The sequence below is a fragment of the Battus philenor genome, unplaced genomic scaffold (genome assembly GCF_028537555.1).
Source record: "Battus philenor isolate CCGP_79_NKW_IND1 unplaced genomic scaffold, ilBatPhil1.0.hap1 SCAF_7, whole genome shotgun sequence".
NCBI lineage: Eukaryota > Metazoa > Arthropoda > Insecta > Lepidoptera > Papilionidae > Battus > Battus philenor.
This window is the reverse complement of record NW_027181737.1, coordinates 1117334-1138948: the sequence shown is the minus strand read 5'-3', so window position 1 is coordinate 1138948 and position 21615 is coordinate 1117334. Positions and strand designations below refer to the sequence as shown.

General features: G+C 33.5%; 1 protein-coding gene across 1 annotated transcript in view; it reads left to right on the top strand.

Annotated features, from left to right (window-relative positions):
• The first annotated feature begins 2693 nt into the window (after nucleotides 1-2693).
• LOC137930948 (very long chain fatty acid elongase 7-like) overlaps nucleotides 2694-21615 on the top strand; it is a 55758-nt gene continuing 36836 nt past the window's right edge. Inside the window, exon 1 of the mRNA XM_068774319.1 lies at nucleotides 2694-2785. The gene's annotated coding sequence lies outside the window, so the exon portion shown is untranslated. The remainder of the gene's footprint in view (nucleotides 2786-21615) is intronic.

Genomic DNA, 21615 nt, shown 5'->3' with positions numbered 1-21615 from the left:
TTTTGGCCCCCGCTATTGGGAGCCTCTCGTATATCATATCTTGTGTGGGACAGGGACTATTTTACATTATTTAATTTTTCACGAACATTTTATTTTCTCACTTTTCTATCATGCATCATATGACCTATCGTTCATTTCTGTCTTACCACAATTCTTCTGTCATTCCCTTTGCTCTGTAACGCCTTTCATTCATCTCTCATTACTATTTTACATTTTCTTTATTTTATATATTTTTTTTCTTTATAAGCTTATAACGTTATCACAATATTTTTATTGATTTTGGTTATTTACATTTTTATAGGTTTTTATTTTTATCTATCACTATGCTTATTATTTTTCTACACGGTAGGAGGAACTCTTCTTTTGTATCTTCTTCTCTAATCAGGGAGGCTATTGATTCCTCCCTGATTTTTACACCAGACCGGCACTCGAAGTCGAACCGGAGTCCCCCGAATGCGGGACACTGGGCCACAAGGTGGATCACGGTCTGGTCCACGCCCGGTTCAAAGAAGCATGAGAGGTCCTTCTTGAGCTTGAACCTGTGGAGGTACTCAGAGAACCCCCCATGCCCCGTGAAGAGTTGTTTCAAATCATCCTATAAAAATTATCACTTATTGATGAAATATGTTACTTATAGTTCATTGTTTTGATTTGAATGCGATAAGCCAATAGTTTCAAGCTAGTAAACAATAATTGATTTCAATATATTCAAATTTAGTTAACGCTTTTTTACTATATTATCTTAACGTTATTTATTATTTCTGAAACCATCGATATTTAGCTAGAGCAGTGATTCCCAAAGTAATCTATATCGACCCCTAGGGGTCTATGACAACCTGCAAGGAGTCTACGTCAGCGAAAAAAAATTTGGGGGTCCATGAAACGGAAATGGGGGTCCACGATAGTGGATCTCAACACATACACTGATAGTACCTATTTACTAACATCATACTATCATATATAAAAAGAAACAGACGGAACATCATTAGCCGAGGAGATTTAAGATTAACCCTTACAAAATTGACGCCAAATGTTGATAATTTATTATTAAAGCATCAGGTTCATCCTTCTTACTAAAAATATTGACTTATTGCTTATGTTATTTTATTTATAGTTTATTTAATGTTAAATATATTTTACATAACAGATACAAAATTTTATTTTGAGTAGTTTTAATTTAAATTCAATTAATATATGTATAAATCAACATGTGTTTTTACTTTAAGTTTTTAACACTAAACTTTACTGCAGTTAGAAATTTACAGGAAATCAATATCAGGTAAGTAGGGGGTCTACGAAACACGGAAAAACATGGCAAGGGGTCTACGACACAAAAAAAGTTTGGGGAACTCTGAGCTAGAGTGTACCATATATTAATTGACAACAAATGTAGTACAATATTGTGAACAAAAAGCGAGGTTCTAAATGTATTTCGAATCCTTTAAAGTAACCCTCGTTTTATAAAATGCACTTTTGCCCAGATTTTTTCCAGTCCTCAAAACAGTCTGAATAGTCTTTTTCTGGTATATCATTTCAAAACAGCCTGCCCAAATTGGCCTTCTGGATAGATATAAGTAACACGAAGCCAAAATAGGTGAATACAGTGGTTGCGGAACAATATGAGTCCAGTTTTTGGCAAATGAATAACAAAGAACGAATGCAGTATGACATCGACAAATCGAGACTTGATGCAACTGAGACACAAGACATCCTTCAAAATGATTTGGGTTGAGCCAAATAATATTCCAACACTATCAGCGAGGTCTCTAATTGTCAAATGACGATTTTATGCAGCTAATATCTTAACGTGACCTTTGTCCGTTTTAAATGACAACTTTACCTTATTTTTAAACGGTTTTATTTAGTTCGACCCGTATGGAATTTATTTGGGTCAAAATTAGAAATTGAAATTTAAGCACCTTCCCGTTATCAGATTGATCTGAAATTTAGTACACACATTTAATTTAGGTGACAATACAATATAATAAAATCAATAACATTATAAATCTAAGATGGCCACCGATACAAAATGGCGGATTACATATTTTTCCTTAACCCCCTCAATATGGGTATCAAATGAGAGGGCTACACTAGTAAAACACGATAATTATGTCAAAATTTAAAATTCAAGATGGACGCCGTTCTAATTTGGCGGACTAGATACATATTTTCTCACAACCACCACAATATGGGTATCAAATAAAATCGTTTAACTTAAAAGTTTTTTTACCGATTTTTTAAACACGGTTATACATTCCTCCTCATCAAAGCCTTTACACCTTTCACCAATCACCCTGTATTAGAGTATATAATTAGTTTTAATTGTGATACACTTTTCTAAATACAAACTGTCGTTATTTAGTCAAGCCGAGACAAGATATTGATTATTTTAACAATATCCAACGTGAAATTTAACAGCCTAATGTTATTAAATGGTTACGTGATAAGCAAATCGAATAAATCGACGCTCTATGTACAAAACGTTTGCTTGCTGTCACATTATTATGTTATGTTACGGTGTAATCACATTCACTTTTACGTTTCATTCGTAAGTAGCAAATTAAATGTACATTTATTATAAATAAGTTACAAAAAATTACAAAGTATTGCGTAAAATATATGGAAAAACGTCTGGACATCTGCGCAAGCGCATGTTCGATAATAGTAAACTTCAGTTGTGGCCGAGACAGCGCGTTGTTTGGACGCGTCGACGGTTACGTAGCCATTTATCCGAAGTTTGTCGCGTGTGTTTACTTAATAAAAGATTCCCGCACGAAAATCGAAGGTCAGTTTATTTATTTAATATTTGATCATCGAGAAGGATCAGAATAGGTGAAGTAATTCTTTTTATGTCTAAAAAATAAAATTTTATTTTTAATACATGTATAATATTAAATAAGTTCTTTTTCTTTATTAATGAAAGAGAGAACGTATTTTTTTTAAATATTTTGTCAATGTCTTACAAATCTTCTGGAAGATTTTTAAAATACGACAAGTTATATTACATCATATTAAACATTTTAAAAACCGGGTAATAGATAAACATAAGTATAAACACGTGTTTTTAAATTTGTTTTTAAATGTTACAAAATTTGAAATTTTATACATTACTTCAAATCATAAGATAGGCTATTGTAATACTCTGATTGAAAAGAAAGGTGTTTTTTTTATAAAATGAAAATTCTTTATTTATTGTTCCAAATAAATTTCATTCCCTTCGCTTTTTTCAGTTCTCTTAAATGTGGTAATTGTCTTTTTCCGGTATAGCCTTTACGATCTTCTTCGGTTCAATTTTTATTGTGTCAAAAGGCTTCCCCGCATTAGCCTTTTGAGTTTGCTGAATAACGAAAAGACGCACGAAGTTTAATCAAACGTTGGTTGCGAAACGATATCAGTCTTCGTTTACAAAAAAATTGAAGGATTTTAACATCACTCAAGACTTGACGTAATTGAAACACAAAACATGCTTCTAAATGAGCCAAATTATATTTTCACATTTAACAAACAAACGCTTATCAAATGTTATAGACACTGCTATCAGTCTAGGAAGAAAAATTACTTGCCTTATTAATGCCTGGGAGTTTTTAATGATAATTTCGCTTTAGTTTTTGATCACAGTAGTAAAACTTAAAACGATATAGTTTTCTTATCGTAATTTATCACACCTCTAAAATTGTTTAACATTAATTAATAGTTTGTGTCTGTGTTTTAAATTATTACAAGATGTATTGTTGTAGAGTTTCTTCCTGCTTCTTCTCCAAAACTGTAACACCTTGCGAAGCAGAGTAGTTAAGAATAAAATTAATTAAAGATATATAGATAATAAATTGACGATATATATATGTTAAAAGTTCCAATGTTGAATAAACCAATTTTATCTTTATCTTTACCTTTTATAACTCTATCGTGTTATTGTAAAATTTATCCAAAAAAGTAGGGAGTCTCAAGTTATTTATTTTTAATATTAATACATGTATATAATATATTGACTTTTTTTACATAATTGTGTTATTGGTGTGATATTGATAGCTATACGCCCTGAAAATAACTGCGATTTAATTAATATCTGTAATTAATATAATTAATTAAAAATCTCACGAACTTTGTGTGGAATACAGTTTGGTTTCAATAAGAGAAAGAACATTTATCCTAACGATACTAGGTTTTTTAAAACACGCTTGCAAATTTAAACTATTAGAACCATCTCCAATTTCATCTCGAATTTCTTCCTGTAATTTAGGCAGTGTTTCAGATAATTAGATAATTAAAATACCCTGCTTTTCATGTGTCTCTATAAAACAGTGTTTGTTAACCTCTGTGCCATGCCTAACTGCCTTTGTAAAATTCTTAAGCCCCCCTATGTGAAATACATAATTTTTATAATACAGCTAAAGGGCTGTAAACGTGTTGAGTCCACGTCGAAATGCCCCCTTTAACAATCAAATTGCCCCCTGTAGGAAAAAATGCCATTAAAAGTGATCATATAGCCACAAATCTGTATTTGCTGGTGTACTCTTCCATATGACTTTTCTTGGAGACATTCTGTACGACCTCCATGCTGGCATATGACTAGTAACCCGTGTCACTAAAATCATTTAATGGAATCAGGCGTTACCTCGCGGAAGTCCATCCTAAGTAAGAAAAGGACCAATATTTAGCCACTTCCGCACATGCAGTGACAGTCGCGCAACAAAGTGCACCGCCCGCCAGCCCGCTGATAAATGCGTATGCGGCAAACAATGCGAATCACACAACCGCCACCGCCAAATTACTCAACACGTGTTTCACCCCTTCACGGGGCATCTCCAGGAGTTATGTTACACCGATTAGTGCCACTACCACTGCATGTGCGGAAGTGGCTAAATATTGGTCCTTTTCTTACTCATTAAAATCAAGTCATGAAATTGTACTCATTGAGTTCTCGAAGCTTCGTTTGCTGACATCTGTAAGATCATATAAACAACAAATACCTCAAACATAACTATCGATTTGTAGGAGTGGTCGTGGTACGGTAGCTTCTTGTGCTTCAGTAGTTCGTCGGTTGTATTTCGTTCGTCGATTGCTTCTTGTTCGTCGGTTGCTTCTTGATCTTCAGTTGCTTCTTTCTGTGTTGACCGCACCTCCGCTAGCCCTTATAATGAGCGCGGAGACTCTCAACAGCGCGATGCAGATTTTCGTTGCGTCTACTGTGGCGCCATCTGTCATGTATCTGTTTCACTGCCGCCGCCGCCATGCGATTGACGGTCACGTGGGTAAGAGCTTGGTGTTTGAGTGGCGCGCGATATGCACGCCACAGATTTAATCATCTATATAGATTACATATGTACGTATGGATAAATTTACAAGAATTATAATCAATAATGACGACGACGTAATTAAAGACGCCGGTGCGGATTGGTTCCGAAAAATCTAAATCTAGAAAAGCTTGGACATCCTGTAGGAGACTTTTACCTGCAGTAGGTTCTAGCAGAAGATTAAAAGTCATACCGTAGATTGTAGTCACTTTTTAATTTTATTTTTCAAAATTACTACTACTTTTTTGTACTTTCTTATGTTTACCTTCTGTCTAGAAATAAAAGGCTTTTATTATTTATAATCAATAAAAATTATTAATTTGGATATATTCGTTAACAGAATTTTTAAAGAGATTTTTATAAAATAAACTTTTAAAATTCATTATATTATTTACAGATATCGTACGGGAAAGCCTTACACAGTTGTCGATACTGAGCTTATCACATAATCTTATTCAAACTGTTAATCTAATTGATTTGGTAAATCGTGCCTTATTACTACTAATTAAACCTTGAAACTGCAGAGGCGCCAGAGTAAATAAAATTGTAAAAATAGGCAAGTAAATATATAAATAAATAAAATAATACATAAAAAATGTATACCTAGAATAGAACAAAAATGTGATGTAATAAAAACAAAGAAATTGTAATAGTTAAAATACGAGGAGAGGAAAGAATGATATCGAATAAAAGGAAAAATGTATATGAAAGGGAAAGAAAGAAGAATTGCAGAAAGAAAGAAAATAAAGGAATGAAAGATCATAGGATGAACAATAGAAGAGCGCGAAAAAATATTAAGTAAAAACAAAGTCCCTGTTACACAATAGATAGGCGGGTACAAGGGGTCCCCATAGAAGGGACCCTATAAGAGCCAAAATAAGACAGTAGTCTTCTACCTCAGTGCTTCCACTGCTGCCTATTGTACTTCTATGTATATTGTTATTACCTATATTATTTTGTTCCATAACGTACTTAATAATTTTAATTAAAAAGTAGATAATTAAATGTAATTTTTTACCATTCTGGTAAACAGTCCAGTTTTTATTGAACACTTATAAAAATATAAATTATCATAGGAAGTGACCTGTTTGGTATGAGCTCCTTTAGATTTATAATATACAGTTCAAATCTCAAAGATAATAAGTTAATAATAATATAAAATAGTCTGCACAGGTTGTCTGGTAGAGATCGCATCGAGCGATTCTCGAAACCGCCTCTTGTACATTTATATTAATTGTTTCATTATTAAGTTATTATCTATGTTATTATGTAATATTTCCCTTTCGTATCCTTATATATATATACATATATACATATATATATATATATATATATATATATATATATATATATATATATATATATATATATATTAGTGTACAATAAAGTGTAAACAAATAAAAACGTTGTTGCGAAAAATACAAAAATAAACTAAATGTCCCAATTTAATGTAAATCAATTGACGGATATTTTAAATTACATTTACTATGTGACCTTTTTCAGTAAATCACAAACATGACTTTATTGTAATTTTGCCTCCAAGGTTAGGCCTTAAACTGTGGTATAGACTAAACTTGTCACCTTTGATCTGCATTGTACATTGATTTCAACACTTTTGATAAATTTTTTTAAGGCCTCGTATTTGTAACTTCCTTGTTCCCTACTTTATTCAATGACTGAAACTTATCTTTCGGAATATTTTTTTTAATATCTCTCTCTCTCGCGGCTTGTTCGTATATAATATTCATATGTCACCACCACCCATTGTTCGTCATATTTATCGCAATTTTAAATTTTTTTCTTAATTATAATTAAACTTTTTTCTCCATTAAAGTTTTAATAAATACACGCTTTTATTTGTAATTGAATTAATTTTATCTACATTAATAAGACCGAGATTACCCAGCGCCATCAAAAGATGGTCCCTGGGCTTGTTCTGGAGTTACGACAAACAGGCAAGCAGTTTATTTTGGTAAGGTTATTGAAAGAGGTCTTCTACCACTCCCGCCTTTTCTACCTTCTATATGAATTGTTTCTTTTTTTAGCTATATTATTCCTGATTGCACGCTTCCAAATGGTTCTAATTAAAATATCTGGCGAGTTCCTATGTCCACCAGTGGACAACTTATGACCACGTAAAAAAATAAATCAACTTATCACTTTTGAGAGAGCATCGTTTAAACTATTTAATATACATGGAACCTTGAATATTTATTCTTTTCAAATATATACACTATTCAAATGTGGAAATCCAAGTGGAAAAATACTAACCGGCGAATATTTTAAATAAATAAATAATAGCTAGCTACGAATTTCGTTAAATTCTAATTCGTTGTTTATGTATTATAATTAACTACTTGTAATAATGCATTCAAATGTTATTTTTAATTATATTATGTTGTTTAAGGAAAAATACGCCGATAGCGGGTACATATTTTATAACAATTGATGTCGCAAACGTGTGGAAATAAATAAATATTTTTTTGTAGTTAAATAGAGAAATAAAACATGATTTTATTATTTTTAAATACGATAAGGGCTGTTTAGCTAAACTGTTCTTCAAGCCTGTCAGTAATAATGATATCAATCACCTGTCATTATCATAACTTTATCATCATTTCAGTTGTACAGTATTTACAAATGGTGGTAAGGTTGTAAACGGCCTTTATCGCCTTTCGATCACCTTTTTAAGGCCTCCCTCCCCCTTTTGAGGACCCTTCTTTCACAAGGGGGATCTTGAGAGAAACAAAGCCTTTTTTATACTTTTATATAAATTTTTTAATATTCTGATTTTTTATTTTCTCTCTCTCCTTTTTTCTGTCAATCATTCATTCTTCTATTATTTCTCACAATTTCTTTCATTCCTCTAGATTACTATTCATCTTCTTCTACTCATCGCCTTCCATTCCTCTTCACCGTTTCTAAATCATCATAATGGTTTATTTATAAAAAATAAAATTTTGTTTAAATCTTTGATTATATACCTCCTTGTTTATTTGATTTAGTATATTAATTTTAATTTTCTAGCTTTTTTTATTTTTTTTTATACAATTTTCCGACTACTAGATCCTGTCAAATCTACTTTTTTATTTATATTGATTTCAACCGATATATCTATGCAGAATTTTAGGAACGAAAGGCGACATTGTTCGTCGCTGTCCCAAAAGGCGATGTTTCTAGGCTCAATCTTCTCTCCTAATGCATTCTTTGAATACAGGACAATAGGTAACCAGGTACTTCGATGACCTTCAAAAGGTCATCGGTACACTGTGTTAGTAGAACCATAAAACCCTGGGCCTATCTGTTCCTCATGCCTATCGCTATGTATATTAGGAAGACCAGAAAGTAATGTCGTTTCTGTCGACATATTTTACAGAAAAAGCGATTGATTTTTAACCGCTCAGGCTTTGAAAATTTGTATACTAGATGGCGAAAGGTTGTTGATAACGTAGGTGAATATATTGTTGATTAGAAATAAAAACTTGTTACAAATGTAGTCGTGTGAATTTAACTTAAGAAAGCGACATAACCTTCCGGTTCCCCTGATACTTTCTTTCGTCTTCGGATCTGTCGATTCCTGAATCTATTCCATAGAAAAATCCCAAACGAAGACTATTTTAGGGCTCCTTGGATGACTGTGAACCAATTAGGTTCAAAGTATTTAAAATTCTATATATATAAAACCTTGTTCATACGGAAAAACACTGATATTTTTAAAACGTTCTGTATTAAAAATAATATAACATATTTTATATATTAGAATGATGGTTCGAAACGTTTCGCATTTGCAAGACAATGCGCTAGCTCTTAGCCAACCTCGTAACATATATAGATGATTTTAAAATCTGAAAACAATGTGAGACTATACTTGTTGTTGTATGTTAGTTGCATTGTTTCCATGTCATTTGTGAATGAATTCTATACAATATTTCATTGATAAAAACCCGTTTGAATTTGCTGTGATGTCCTTCTAGATCAGGACATGTTCGATATCCGCGTATTTTTTTAAATAGAGAATATTATTACTGTCCACATTTTCTTTTCAAATGGAACTATACTGCTGTTGTTTGATTTGGTGTCCACGGCTGGGCTGATTCATACGTAGTCCCCACTATAGAACCTTCATTCGTAGCGTATACACCCTTTGCATATACGATCATACTTGTTATTATTGACAAAATGACATAACATATACACACACACACATATATATATATATATATATATATATATATATATATATATATATATATGTTATGTCATTTTGATTGACACGCAGAAATCGCATTAGCAATTTTTTCTCCTAAAAATAACACTTCATTTCATAGACTGATCAATATTGACAAATAAATCGTTGTCGTGTTTTAAAAAGTTCATTACCCATTATTAAGCCTTCACTTAGATTTTTCAATTTAAGGGTCAAATTTCCAGTGCTTGTTGAAGCCTGGAATAAGCCTTTTTCAATGGACTGAGAATTTAACATGTTAATATAACTTAATATTAGTCCATTTGACGGCATTTACTAAGGGTTGTATAAATATTTGAATCCTTTTACTATTGTATATGTACTTATCAGATTCGCGAATAAAGAAATTTTTAGCTACGAATATAGGAATTGGGACGTATTTAAGAAGGAAGCTTGAAAGAGAAGCTTTTGCTGTACTTGAAATAAATTATTATATATTTTAATGTTTCATATACCAACGTATATATTTCGTCATAGTCCATTACCATTATGATAAACATTACATATAACATTTAAGTACTCGTATTATATACATTATAAACATTACCGTGTGTTTAATGCAATTTATAATAATTGAATCAATTACATTATCTCTTTGATTAAATTTATAATTGAATAAAACTGTTGGTGACATATGGTGACATATACATTATGATTTAATTCTAGAGTTGTTTTGTCTTAAGGTTTCCACTATTGAAACTCGTATCCACTTTTGAGAAGTAATAGAGATAGCCTGGCTTCAGAGATTTAAATATGGAACATACTTTATGCATTTAAATATCGAACAGTTGTTAAAAAAAGTTTTTAGTCTGTAACGTGATTTATAATCTAAGTTCATGTTTTAATTAGATAGTGTATCTATGACCATCTCTTTGGGCTCTTAACTTGTCTTCTCTGCGAGCTGGTTTCCACAACTCGCAGCAGCAGTGTCGTCCTCATCCATGCAAGCTCTGCACAAAGGAAAGTAAATCTTGAGGCGTGTAAAATAAAATAATTATGTAATAATCACCCCTTAAACTAATTCAGTTCTTAACGAGAAATCCGAAGATTTATCTGTTGTAAAATATCTCGTGTGCGTTCTGCGACAATTATTAGACGCTAAAACTATTAAGAAATAGAACGCTTTGTAACTTTTTAATTTAAAATAAAGAAATACAACTACGCTTATTCTTCTTTTTGGACAATATGTGTCCATTGCAAGACGCCCTGTCTTCACCCAAAGATCGTCGCGATGATCAGTCACAGCATTTACAGCATCCAGCAACCTAAACTATATCGGTTCACTATGTGGTGGGTCTACCACCGGTTCCACTACCGGTTCGAACTCGTACATATATAAAGAAATATAGAAAGAAGAACAATATACAATGAAAACATATGTCAGATTAAGAATCAATTGGTGTCAGAAATCAATAAAAGGATGAGTCCGAAAGTGACATTTTCTCTTGAACTTCGAAGTTGACCTTCGACACTCTCCGGTTTTGCCACGTAACTGCTCCGAATTTATTACACCGGCTATAGTAATCGTTAACAACTGTAATAATACGAAACTGAATAAAACATTTATATAATATATATTTATATGATTTAATTTATAGTACAGGATTTCCAACTAGGACTCTACGGTGAATTTACAATAGGATCGACTAGAAGCAGTCACTATCAAAGACTTTAGTATCTAATGGATTCAGGCGTTATTTTGCGGAAGTCCATCCTAAGTTAGAAAAGGACCAAAATATAGCTACTTTCGCCATGCAGCAGTAGTCGTGCAATAAAGTGCACCGCCCGCCAGCCCGCTGATAAATGCGTATGCGGCAAACAATGCGAATCACACAACCGCCACCGCCAAATCACTCAACACGTGTTTCACCCCTCCACGACGCATCTTTAAAAGTAATGTTACACCGATTAGTGCCAAACACAGAGAGACTTTAACTAGGTCGCCTGTCTGTTTGTCTAAGTTGCGCCTGCCGTTACAAGTTCTTTGCTTCCGAACCTTAAGGCAGCAATGTGTATTTATTTTGCGCGCTTTATGATCTCCGAGGACCTCTTGTACATTTCTCTGTCTTAGGTACGTAGGGACATTATGTTGTTAATAAATTTTTCATTGACTTTTTTATTTTCATCTTCATCTTTTATCTTTCACGTTATCTTTTACACATCTTTATTTTATTTCGTCACATTCTATTCTATTCCTTTCCATACTTCATTTTCCTTTCTTATGTCACCTGCTATACTTCGCTGTTACCTCCAGAGTACTACTTTCATATTTTATTTAGTATTTATTCGTTTACTTTTGTTTATTCAAAAATTTACATCACAATTTTTTTAATTTACATTTTCATTTTTGCGTAGTTAAATTCTATATCACATACTATCACAATTTGTTGCTTATAATCTTTTTACGATACTTCAAGAAGATTTGGCGCCTTTAAAAATAGTTCTAAAATAAAAGTAGCCTAGTTCACTAATTATTACATCAGCTACTTGCCTGTAAGTCACGTCAAAATCGATTCAGCTATTTCAGACATTCTTAATGTAACAAACAGACAGAAAAACAGACAAGAATTTTATAATATGTAATTTTGTAGTGGGACCGGAAAGTAATGTCGCTTTCTTAAGTTAAATTCACACGACTTCATTTTTAACAAGTATTTATTTATAATCAATATATTCATCTTAGTTATCAACAACCTTTTGTCATCTAGTATACAAATTTTCCATGCCGTGAAATGACAAACAAATATCGTCATGCGCAGAAACGGTTTTACTTTCCGGTTCTCCATAATATATTCAAATGTATGTTGTAAAAAGCGGTTATTTTATTATAACAAACAGACCAATTTTATTTATTTGTATAGATATAGAAACGAATGTGTAATCTCTCTGACATTATTAGAAATTAGTAGATACATTTATAAAATTATTTATCTGTACAGAAAACGAATGCATAGTTGATAAATGATAGTCACTCTAGTAGTTCATCATAGATATAATTGTTTTAATTACCGTACACACAAAGCCTTCGCTTTCTTGTCTTGCACGCTGCGCAGTTATTACATCTATGTAACAATACAATGAAATACAATCGCTTCAGAACGCTAGTAAAGAAATTTTTGGTAATGATGTTATGCAGTTAATTTATTTTAAATTACCTTCAGCGGGTTCTATTTGTAATTATTATCAAGTTATTAATTATTTAGATGAAGTAAGGAGAACCGTAGAGTAAGAAAGAAAACGACATAGATCAACGGATTGGTAAATTCAAGTGGCAATAGGTAAAGATGGCCACAGATGAAAAGCGTTTTAACTATTATTAGTTTTGCTTATTCTTATTTTTAGGTAATAATTATGCCGCATATTAATAATAGTTTGCATTAGTCTAACTTCGATAAAGATATCACCCACTGAAACCAACTCGGAAGAGCAGCAGGTTCCGAAACCTTTTCTATTCCAAAATATCGCAATATTTGAAGACAAAGATCTTAAATCAATGTGTGTTGCTGGTGATGACATACGGATCCGAGACGTAGTCACTTACGACGGTCCTCATATAAAGGCTTTAGCCTTTCAACCAGAGAGCATTGAAGAGGGCTATTCTCGGAGTTTAGCTGCAAGAAATGAGGAGATCCATAGATAAACCAAGATCATCGATGTAAATCGAAGAATTTCTCATCTGAAGTGACAGTGGGGCATTTCGTTCGTGCTACCGGTGGGCGTTGGGGCCAGGATTCTATGGTGACGAACACGAGCCATGAGACTCCTGAATTTTATCACCTGATCATTGATGTCGAGTACTTGAATTCTCTGAAAAATGAAAACTGAATACAGTTTTATGTGTAATATTCATATAATTAAGATAGCATCATCGATGAGAAGACATTTAATCATCGTTTTAACCGCACCTTTTTTATTGAACATGAGCCCCCACCATTGATTTTAATAAAACCAGCTTAAAACTTGCATCCTACGGTTTGACCATGACATTAAAAAAGACAAACATCCTACTGCGCCCGTATAGACTTTATCTAAAAGAAACTATGTCAGAAAATCGGTGTATCCCTTCCCTCGAGTATAAAGGTAGTTGCAATATCATTAGGTGACGTCACATCCTCAACCGGAAAGTTGTCAGGGTCTATATCGTGCAGGAAGTAATCATCAACGGCACCGGAATTGACAAGAGTGACACAAAAACGTAACAGGTTACGTAAACCAACTCTGATGTCTTGGCTATTGCGTATTACATTAAAACCAACATTGCTTTGTTTGTCGTATGTTTGATTCGTTCTAAGCTCTCTATTGTTCCATATCAAGTTATTGTTTTTAATAATTGGCATCTAGTTTCAAAAACGACGCATATTTTATGTTTACGATTTTTCATACAACATCATTTATATTTCAAAGTCAAGTACAAACCACAAATTGCTTCATAAAATTATGAAATCTTATGTAAACAACTGTTAACTGTTTTACAAGACAAATCTACATAATGTCTTTGAATTATAAATAAAAGAAGTTTATTACAAAATTATTGTATCATAGTGCCTAGATCATGGTTGCACAGACTTATTAAGACTAGGGGCCACTCGGGCAAACCATGAACTGATGGCAGGCCGGCCGCCAGAAGTATAGGTAATAAATTTTTTTTGGTTTTATTCTGGAATAGAATTCAATATTTTTTGAATGTACGAGAGTATTATTTTTGCTGTCGGTTGGCTACCAGTCTTCGACCGGCGGGCCGCGGTCTGTGCATCCATGGTCTAGATATTGCTATGCGAGGTCGCTGCGAGGTCGAATTAGAAATGTGTCTGAAGTGGTAGGTCTCGGAGCATATTTCTCGTGACACTGAAGAATAGGAGGAGGCCGTTGAGGATGAAAGGTTCTCGAGTGGTGACCACGAACTGGAAGACATGGCGTGGTAGAACCCACACTAGGTCGACCGAAGACTGTCACGGGAAGTAGCTGGATACGAGCAACGCTAGACTGGTCAGAGTGGCAATCTTTGGAGGCCTATGCCATACACGTCCCTAGACAGAAAAAGAAGAAGATAGTGTACTGTCCCTCTCTATAAAAACCCTTTCATAATTTTTTATAACCTGTTCTTTCATCAGGGTTCTTTAAGATGAAGAAGGCCATGAAAGCTAATTCTATTCCTAGTTTCAATCATAATAGGCTCTTCTGGTATTATTTTTACGTACACGAATAGTTTATGTTAATTATCTTATGTCCGTGATATTATGAACTAAGGAAATAAAATGTTTTTAATTTGCATTCGATCATAGATTAACATATGGTTAACTAAAAATATAAACACCGAAGCGTTATTTTTTAGTTCTTTGATGATTTAAAACTTTAATCAGTGATTTTTTAATCCGAGGTTTAATTAAGAAATAATAAACACATTTGCATTGACTCGTAGCACCTTATTTAATTCTTAGTTAATAAACATCGACTACAGTGACTTTGTCCCACTGAATGCGCATGTATTTTTTCAAATATTCGATGTACTCCTCGAAAAAGGCTTTCCCAAAAGATATCTATGGGGGGATACACTTTAATCGCTACCCTTGGTAGGAGGAATGTGCGATTGCAGTGTGTTATTATAGTTCGCAGAGGATAATTAATTGGCAAAGTGTTAATTATATAAAATTGTATCTTTGAAATCGAACCCGCAACCTCCGATTGCAAGTCTTAATTCTCTACTACTGTGCTGGCACTGCTCTTAAATATTTCATCATCTAAACCTAACTAGGGTAATTTTAATACTGCGTCAAGACTTGGCAAATATAAGAAGACAAGAGTCAAAACACGAAACCAAGAAACACTAATGTAATAATTAATCTGTGATACTTTGGGAATGGAGAAGAAGTATGAAAGGCGATGGTGGAATGACAATAATGCTTATTATATGATGAAAGAAACAAAAAGCATGAAATGTATTGTGAAGGAAGAAAGAAAAAAATGTTAGTAAATAACTTTTAAAAGTGCAAGTAAATAAATTTTGTTAATAATACTTCTACAAAATTCTAATTGGAATTGTAAACTGAATTCATTATAAAAGTTGTGCCTTATTACTATTGAATAACATCATCAATTCAACCTTGAAACTGCCAAGGCGGAAGAAATGTGTAAACATATAAAAGATTTGCATAAATTACGCGAGCTGTCCGGCAGTAAACATTTATATGTGCCCAGATAAGTTACTCAACATCTAGATTATATCAATTGTGCGCACATTTTATTACTTTTTTGGACATTATATGTTGTAGTATCTTTTAATTGAGGAACACGTAACAGCGTGAAATTTAACAATGTTGTTTCTTCATATTCATTGTATTGTTACTATCACTCCATTGTTGACCTGAGATGTCTTAAGAAAAAACTCTTGGTCTTCCTCGATACCCTTTCTTAAGGATCGCAGGCGGTTTGGCGCTGGGTGAGTAAATCAGTCTATTGGATGAAGTTGAAAGGTCTGCCACTTGCAGTGAAAGATTCTCTAAAGCGGGGGACAAATATTAGATCCCAAATTACTGATCTCGCCGTCAGCCCCGATAAGATCGTTCGTGATATTTATCCTTTGTTTCCGACGGTCTCGTTTTTGATAGATATTTTGGCACTGGTCACAGTTTATATAACGTATCATTGGAGATTCTTATTTAAATAAAAGAATAAAGAAATACAGTGCTACGTATATAGTAATTAGAGTGATTACTTCTGACTTACTTGTGTCAGTCTATTGTCTCTACAGAATGTTACAATGTTGACGCCACTTTGCGTAAATTGCCAATTAATCGTGTTATTTGTTTTAATTTTTAATTCCAATATAGCTTCTCATGAGATAGTTATATGTGTATATATATATATATATATATAATATTCTTTGAACCTGTACAAGTTAGTACGTCAAGAGGTCTGTATAAATAAAGAAAGATTTACTAATAAAACATCGTATAATTCAAAAGACTGCAAATTACACACGTGCGTAACATATCGACGATAAAAAGACATGGTGTTTTTAATCTGACATATATATAATTTTTAATACAAATTCAACAATTCATATTATTTTTAGTTTTGGATCATTTATAGAGATCACTTGTGTATGTAACAATAATAAGAGTCCAATTTGTTACAAAATAAAATATAATTGAAGTCTTTTTTAATACTACAAAGGTTCAAAACGCAACTTGATTTGAGAAGATTTTTTTTGTTGGTCAAATCCGCCTAGAAGTGTATTTATAGCTTTGTCATTTTTAACCCGTAGTTATGAAATAAACACAACATTAACCTTGTAATGCTATAATTTTACGTTTGACGTTTTTTTTTAATTGTGTGTAGACCCGAAACAACTGACAGAGGTCGACAATTTGTACCAAGTACATCTCGGTCACGTCAGCGACGTGAATTTTTGTACACACTTGCGGCTACCATAAGCATCCATGCATTCATTAATCTTTTAACCTATGCATCTATTTAAATATTAAATTATATGTTCAATATCATATTTATTGATTTATTAACTTATTTAAATTTTTATTACTTTTTTGAGATTTTTAATTATATCTGATATATCCAAAGACGAAAAATTACGTCTCAATCAATTTTAACGACGTCCTAATAATGTCGTGTTTTTAAAAATACGTTCCGTGCGACCACCTTCTCCGTACTCCATATTGTCATCATCAGGTTGTGCCAGTATCTGTGCAGTTGTCGTATTCGCCACATCGATAAACCTTGCGATCGCATCTTGAGTCTTGACCGTATAACACACGCACGACTTCGTGATATTGCTACCACCGCATGATGGACACTGTTATACAGCCCGAGGGTGCCTTTTGTTTGACAGCCTAGCTCTTTAGTCCCTGAGCCTGACTCTTTGTTTGGCACTAATCAGTGTAACATAACTCCTGAAGATGCCCCGTGGAGGGGTAAAACACGTGTTGAGTGATTTAACGGTGGTAGTTGTGTAATTCGCAATCTTTGCCGCATGCGCATTTATCAGCACTACTACCACTGCATGTGTGGAAGTGGCTAAATATTGGCCCTTTTCTTACTTAGGATGGACTTCCGCAAGGTAACGCCTGATTCTATTAAGGTGAGCTTTCTGAAACCTGTCTCTGTACTATAGCCTTACTAATGAGAACTTGTTTATCGCCTTGGGTGTGAGTTCGGTACAAGATATTTCTCTGTTTCGGGATGTTCTCCCCGGAGTAAGGAGGCCTACTCATGAAGTGCATGTATATACCCTACTTCTTGATTGTTATTCGGTTTATCAACATTTTACTCCCCAAAGAATCATGATCCCGTGGTTTGGTACAGATATTTCCTTAAGAACTAGATCTTTGACGAAATTAGTATTTTGATGGCACTACCAAGTCCTTTGGATTGTCAACCAACAACGTATGCTTCCAGTTGTTGTCGCTATATACATATTCTGAACAAAAAAAGAAAAAATATGAAAGCTTCCCAAATTTACAGATAAATAAGATTAGTGATATAAGTTTTAAGGTTCTAGAATGGATAGACAAACTTTGTTAGGGTCGTCGTAAGACACTGGATGCCGCTTCCAACCGACCTTATTTGAAATTAATAGGGGAATCCTTTGCCCAGCTGTGGACATCCTAAAGCTGTAATAGTAAATGTAAATTGTGACGTACAATAATCTAAATATATAAGAATATTTTTTTAATGGTAACAAAGTTATGTCAACTTTAGAAGCAAGCTATAAAAATCATGTCAATCTGTAATATATTAATTAGGCAATCATGATAATTAAAAATCAAAGTCGTCGATTAAAACATCATTTCGACAAGGTTAATTATTTAAGTTGACACTACTTAAATCTATTAACTTAATCTGTGACTTTAAAAACTGTATATTTAAATCTTCCATGAAACTAAACTATTTACATTTCGCAATATATAACCATTTAAGTGTCATCATTTTCATTTTTAGAAACTCCATTGCAGGACAAAGGCATCTCATAGATATTATTTTTCCTCGCCTTATGGGTGGATGTCGTATACTGATGTCGTATATTGACGACCGCTGGAATATCTAACGTAAAGGAGCAACAAAAACGCATTCTGCGAACGAGCCAGTCGGGGCTGACGGCAAAACTTCAAAACGGTATTTTCCGTCTCTTGATTTATTGCATTTTTCACTACAGCTGGCAGGCTGTGAGATGTTGACGACTTTAAGGTAGCTTTATTGTTTTCTTTACCTCACCTCTCCACCCAGCGTGGAAACCTTTAGGAATATGCCTGCTGTACTTAGGGATGGTCTCGAAGAAGACTGGGAGTCTCAAAGGATAACAATAAGCTTTAATCGGCACGTTTACGTTCATTTGAAGTAGTATTCGCGTAGTTATAACAAATTGCGCAAAAAACGAATATTCGTAAATAAACATGTTTTGAATGCAAGTAGCATTTTAATTCGAGGCACACCCTGACTAGTTTTAATATTATTTTTATGTCCTCCATAAAAGAAGATTCATTATAGATTTTAAGCTTCAACTAGATGGATATATAGCTCATTTTCAGCTACTAATGTATGGTGTACCATCGAAAATTGAATGGTTTCAGAAATAACGAATAATGTAACGATAATATAGTAACTAAAACGTTTTTAAAATTCGAATTATTATATATTAGAATTATTTATTTACTATATATACTCTCTAGTTGCTGTATGAAGTCAAGCATCACCCTGTTTAAAAAAAAGGACCTGTTAAAGCAAAAGGAAGAACATGGAGACGTAGACTTTGACGCATGCGTATCGGATAAAGCAGAACGAAATTTATGATATCTAAGAGCCAAACTACACTACTTTTGTTTATATTTAATAACCATTAAAGTGGGTAGTTATTCAGATATTTTATCCGAGAATATATCTAGTATAGCTCTCCAATATCCCATATGAATAATATCATCATTTGCCAACATCTTAAATAAATTTAACTCAAAAAATTACTATTGTCTATGTTGAAGAGCAGTGATACTCGTAGCATAGCGGTAGAAGAGTGAGAATTGCCAACGTAGGTCGCTAGTACGATTCCCGGGAGAAAAAACAAATAAATTCACACTTTTTTCATCAAATATATAGAATTGCAACTGTTCACTAACAATATTTAATGGAATCAGGCGTTACCTTGCGGAAGTCCATTCTAAGTAAGAAAAGGACCAATATTTAGCCACTTCCGCACATGCAGTGGTAGTCGTGCAACAAAACGCACCGCCCGCCAGCCCGCTGATAAATGCGTATGCGGCAAACAATACGAATCACACAACTCCTGAAGATGCCCCGTGGAGGGGTGAAACATGTGTTGAGTAATTTGCCAGTGGCAGTTGCTAAATATTGGTCCTTCTCTTACTTGTTCACTAACAAGTTTCCAAGTGATAGACATCAGCGTCCTCTGCGTGCAATAATACCACACTACAATCGCCAACAAGCCTGTTTTAAGTCACATCTTATGATCCAAGAAATGCCGTGATGACTCAGTATATAGTAAGAAAACTAAAATTCGCCGATCTAGGTTCGACCCTCCAAGGTTCTATAGCGTGATAAACGCGTCAAGCGACACTCCAAATCGAAGTGCCTACTAGGAAGCCCTTGCACTCTACCATTACATCAAGCGTCCGTCTAAACGATCTAACAACTTGCTGGCCTCTCAGTCAAGACAAACAGTCATTTTGTACATTTATTCCTATTATTATCCTCCTAATAACAGTTGTTTAGAAACTAGAATGAACTTCTTTACAATGGTACCTTTAGATTGAAAATATACTTACAGGGTTACGAAGGAAATCTGAAAGCTTACAAAAAATACCTTTTTTGGTGATCGAACTTTTATAAAAGCAACTATTTATAAAGATATAGCCTAGGGTTGGAAAATTCTGTACAACGATAAAAAATTTGAAATCAGGAGATACGTAGACGAAAGGAAGTAGGCGATATTGACCAGTGGGTTGGCAAATTTTGTGGCATTGGGTAGTTCATAGCATAACAGATGACTAGTCTGCTAGTTTTGAGGCTTTTTTTTACTATTTTTTGGGTCCTCTGGTTCTCCATGACATGTGTGGAAGATACTTTATATCATCGGTAAAATATTCTTCTCAATTTTTATTTTTTGTCCTTCACAATCCACTTTCTCTTTCTCAGCCATATCTTCATTCACGAATCATCTTCCTTCCCTCGTTCTCATTTGTAGATAAATGATTATTACAGTATCACATTTGAATTTTAATTTCTGATAATAATTTTCTTTGTAGTAAACTCTCTAGTATTATTAAACCTTATTTATATACCTGTTTTTACTTACTGTGGATCTTATCTAATCCTTTTGTTTTATTCCTGAGTCTTATTTTTGATTATCGTGTACTGTGCTATGACTTAGAAGACTTAGTGACATTTATGTGACATATATGCCCATGAGGATGGAAACACTCTCTTCATCTATTCTCCTACTCATTTGGATCTCGGAATCTTAGTGAAGCCCTGAAGCTATAAGGTTGTGGAGTAAATACCACGGACCTGCCCAGCGTGGTACCCCCACCTACAAAGTAAACAGGAAAAAGCTCGATTCAGGACGCTTCCTACCGGTCTTATTGGAAAAGGGAAAGTCCTGCACGAAGCCTTATAAGGCAAAAATGATGATGATAAGAAGTTTAATTAAGATACAACCTGAGCTGATACACCTAAGGGAGACCTCGAGCTCTGGTGTAAGGTTCTCCAGCATGTTGGACGCAAATTACAAGGCACAGCTCTACCCTAAAGACTGCTACGAGTCTTGTGCTTCCCGTATCTTGGCTATGTCATCGATATTCCTGTGGGGCGGATCGACCCACGCTGCATCTACCGCTTGACAATAACAAAAACTAGACATTTTTCAATGAAAAACGCAAAATCATCACTTGAAAGATAATCTTTGCGCTATCATTATCAATATTAATATCTTTTAGTAGTACTTATTTATATAATTGCTTATTTTAATATATGAAAAACCTTAAGTGAATTAAAGAGAATTAAAGTTCAAATGTATTTTTTTTTTTGGAATAATCGTGTAAACTGTTAAAA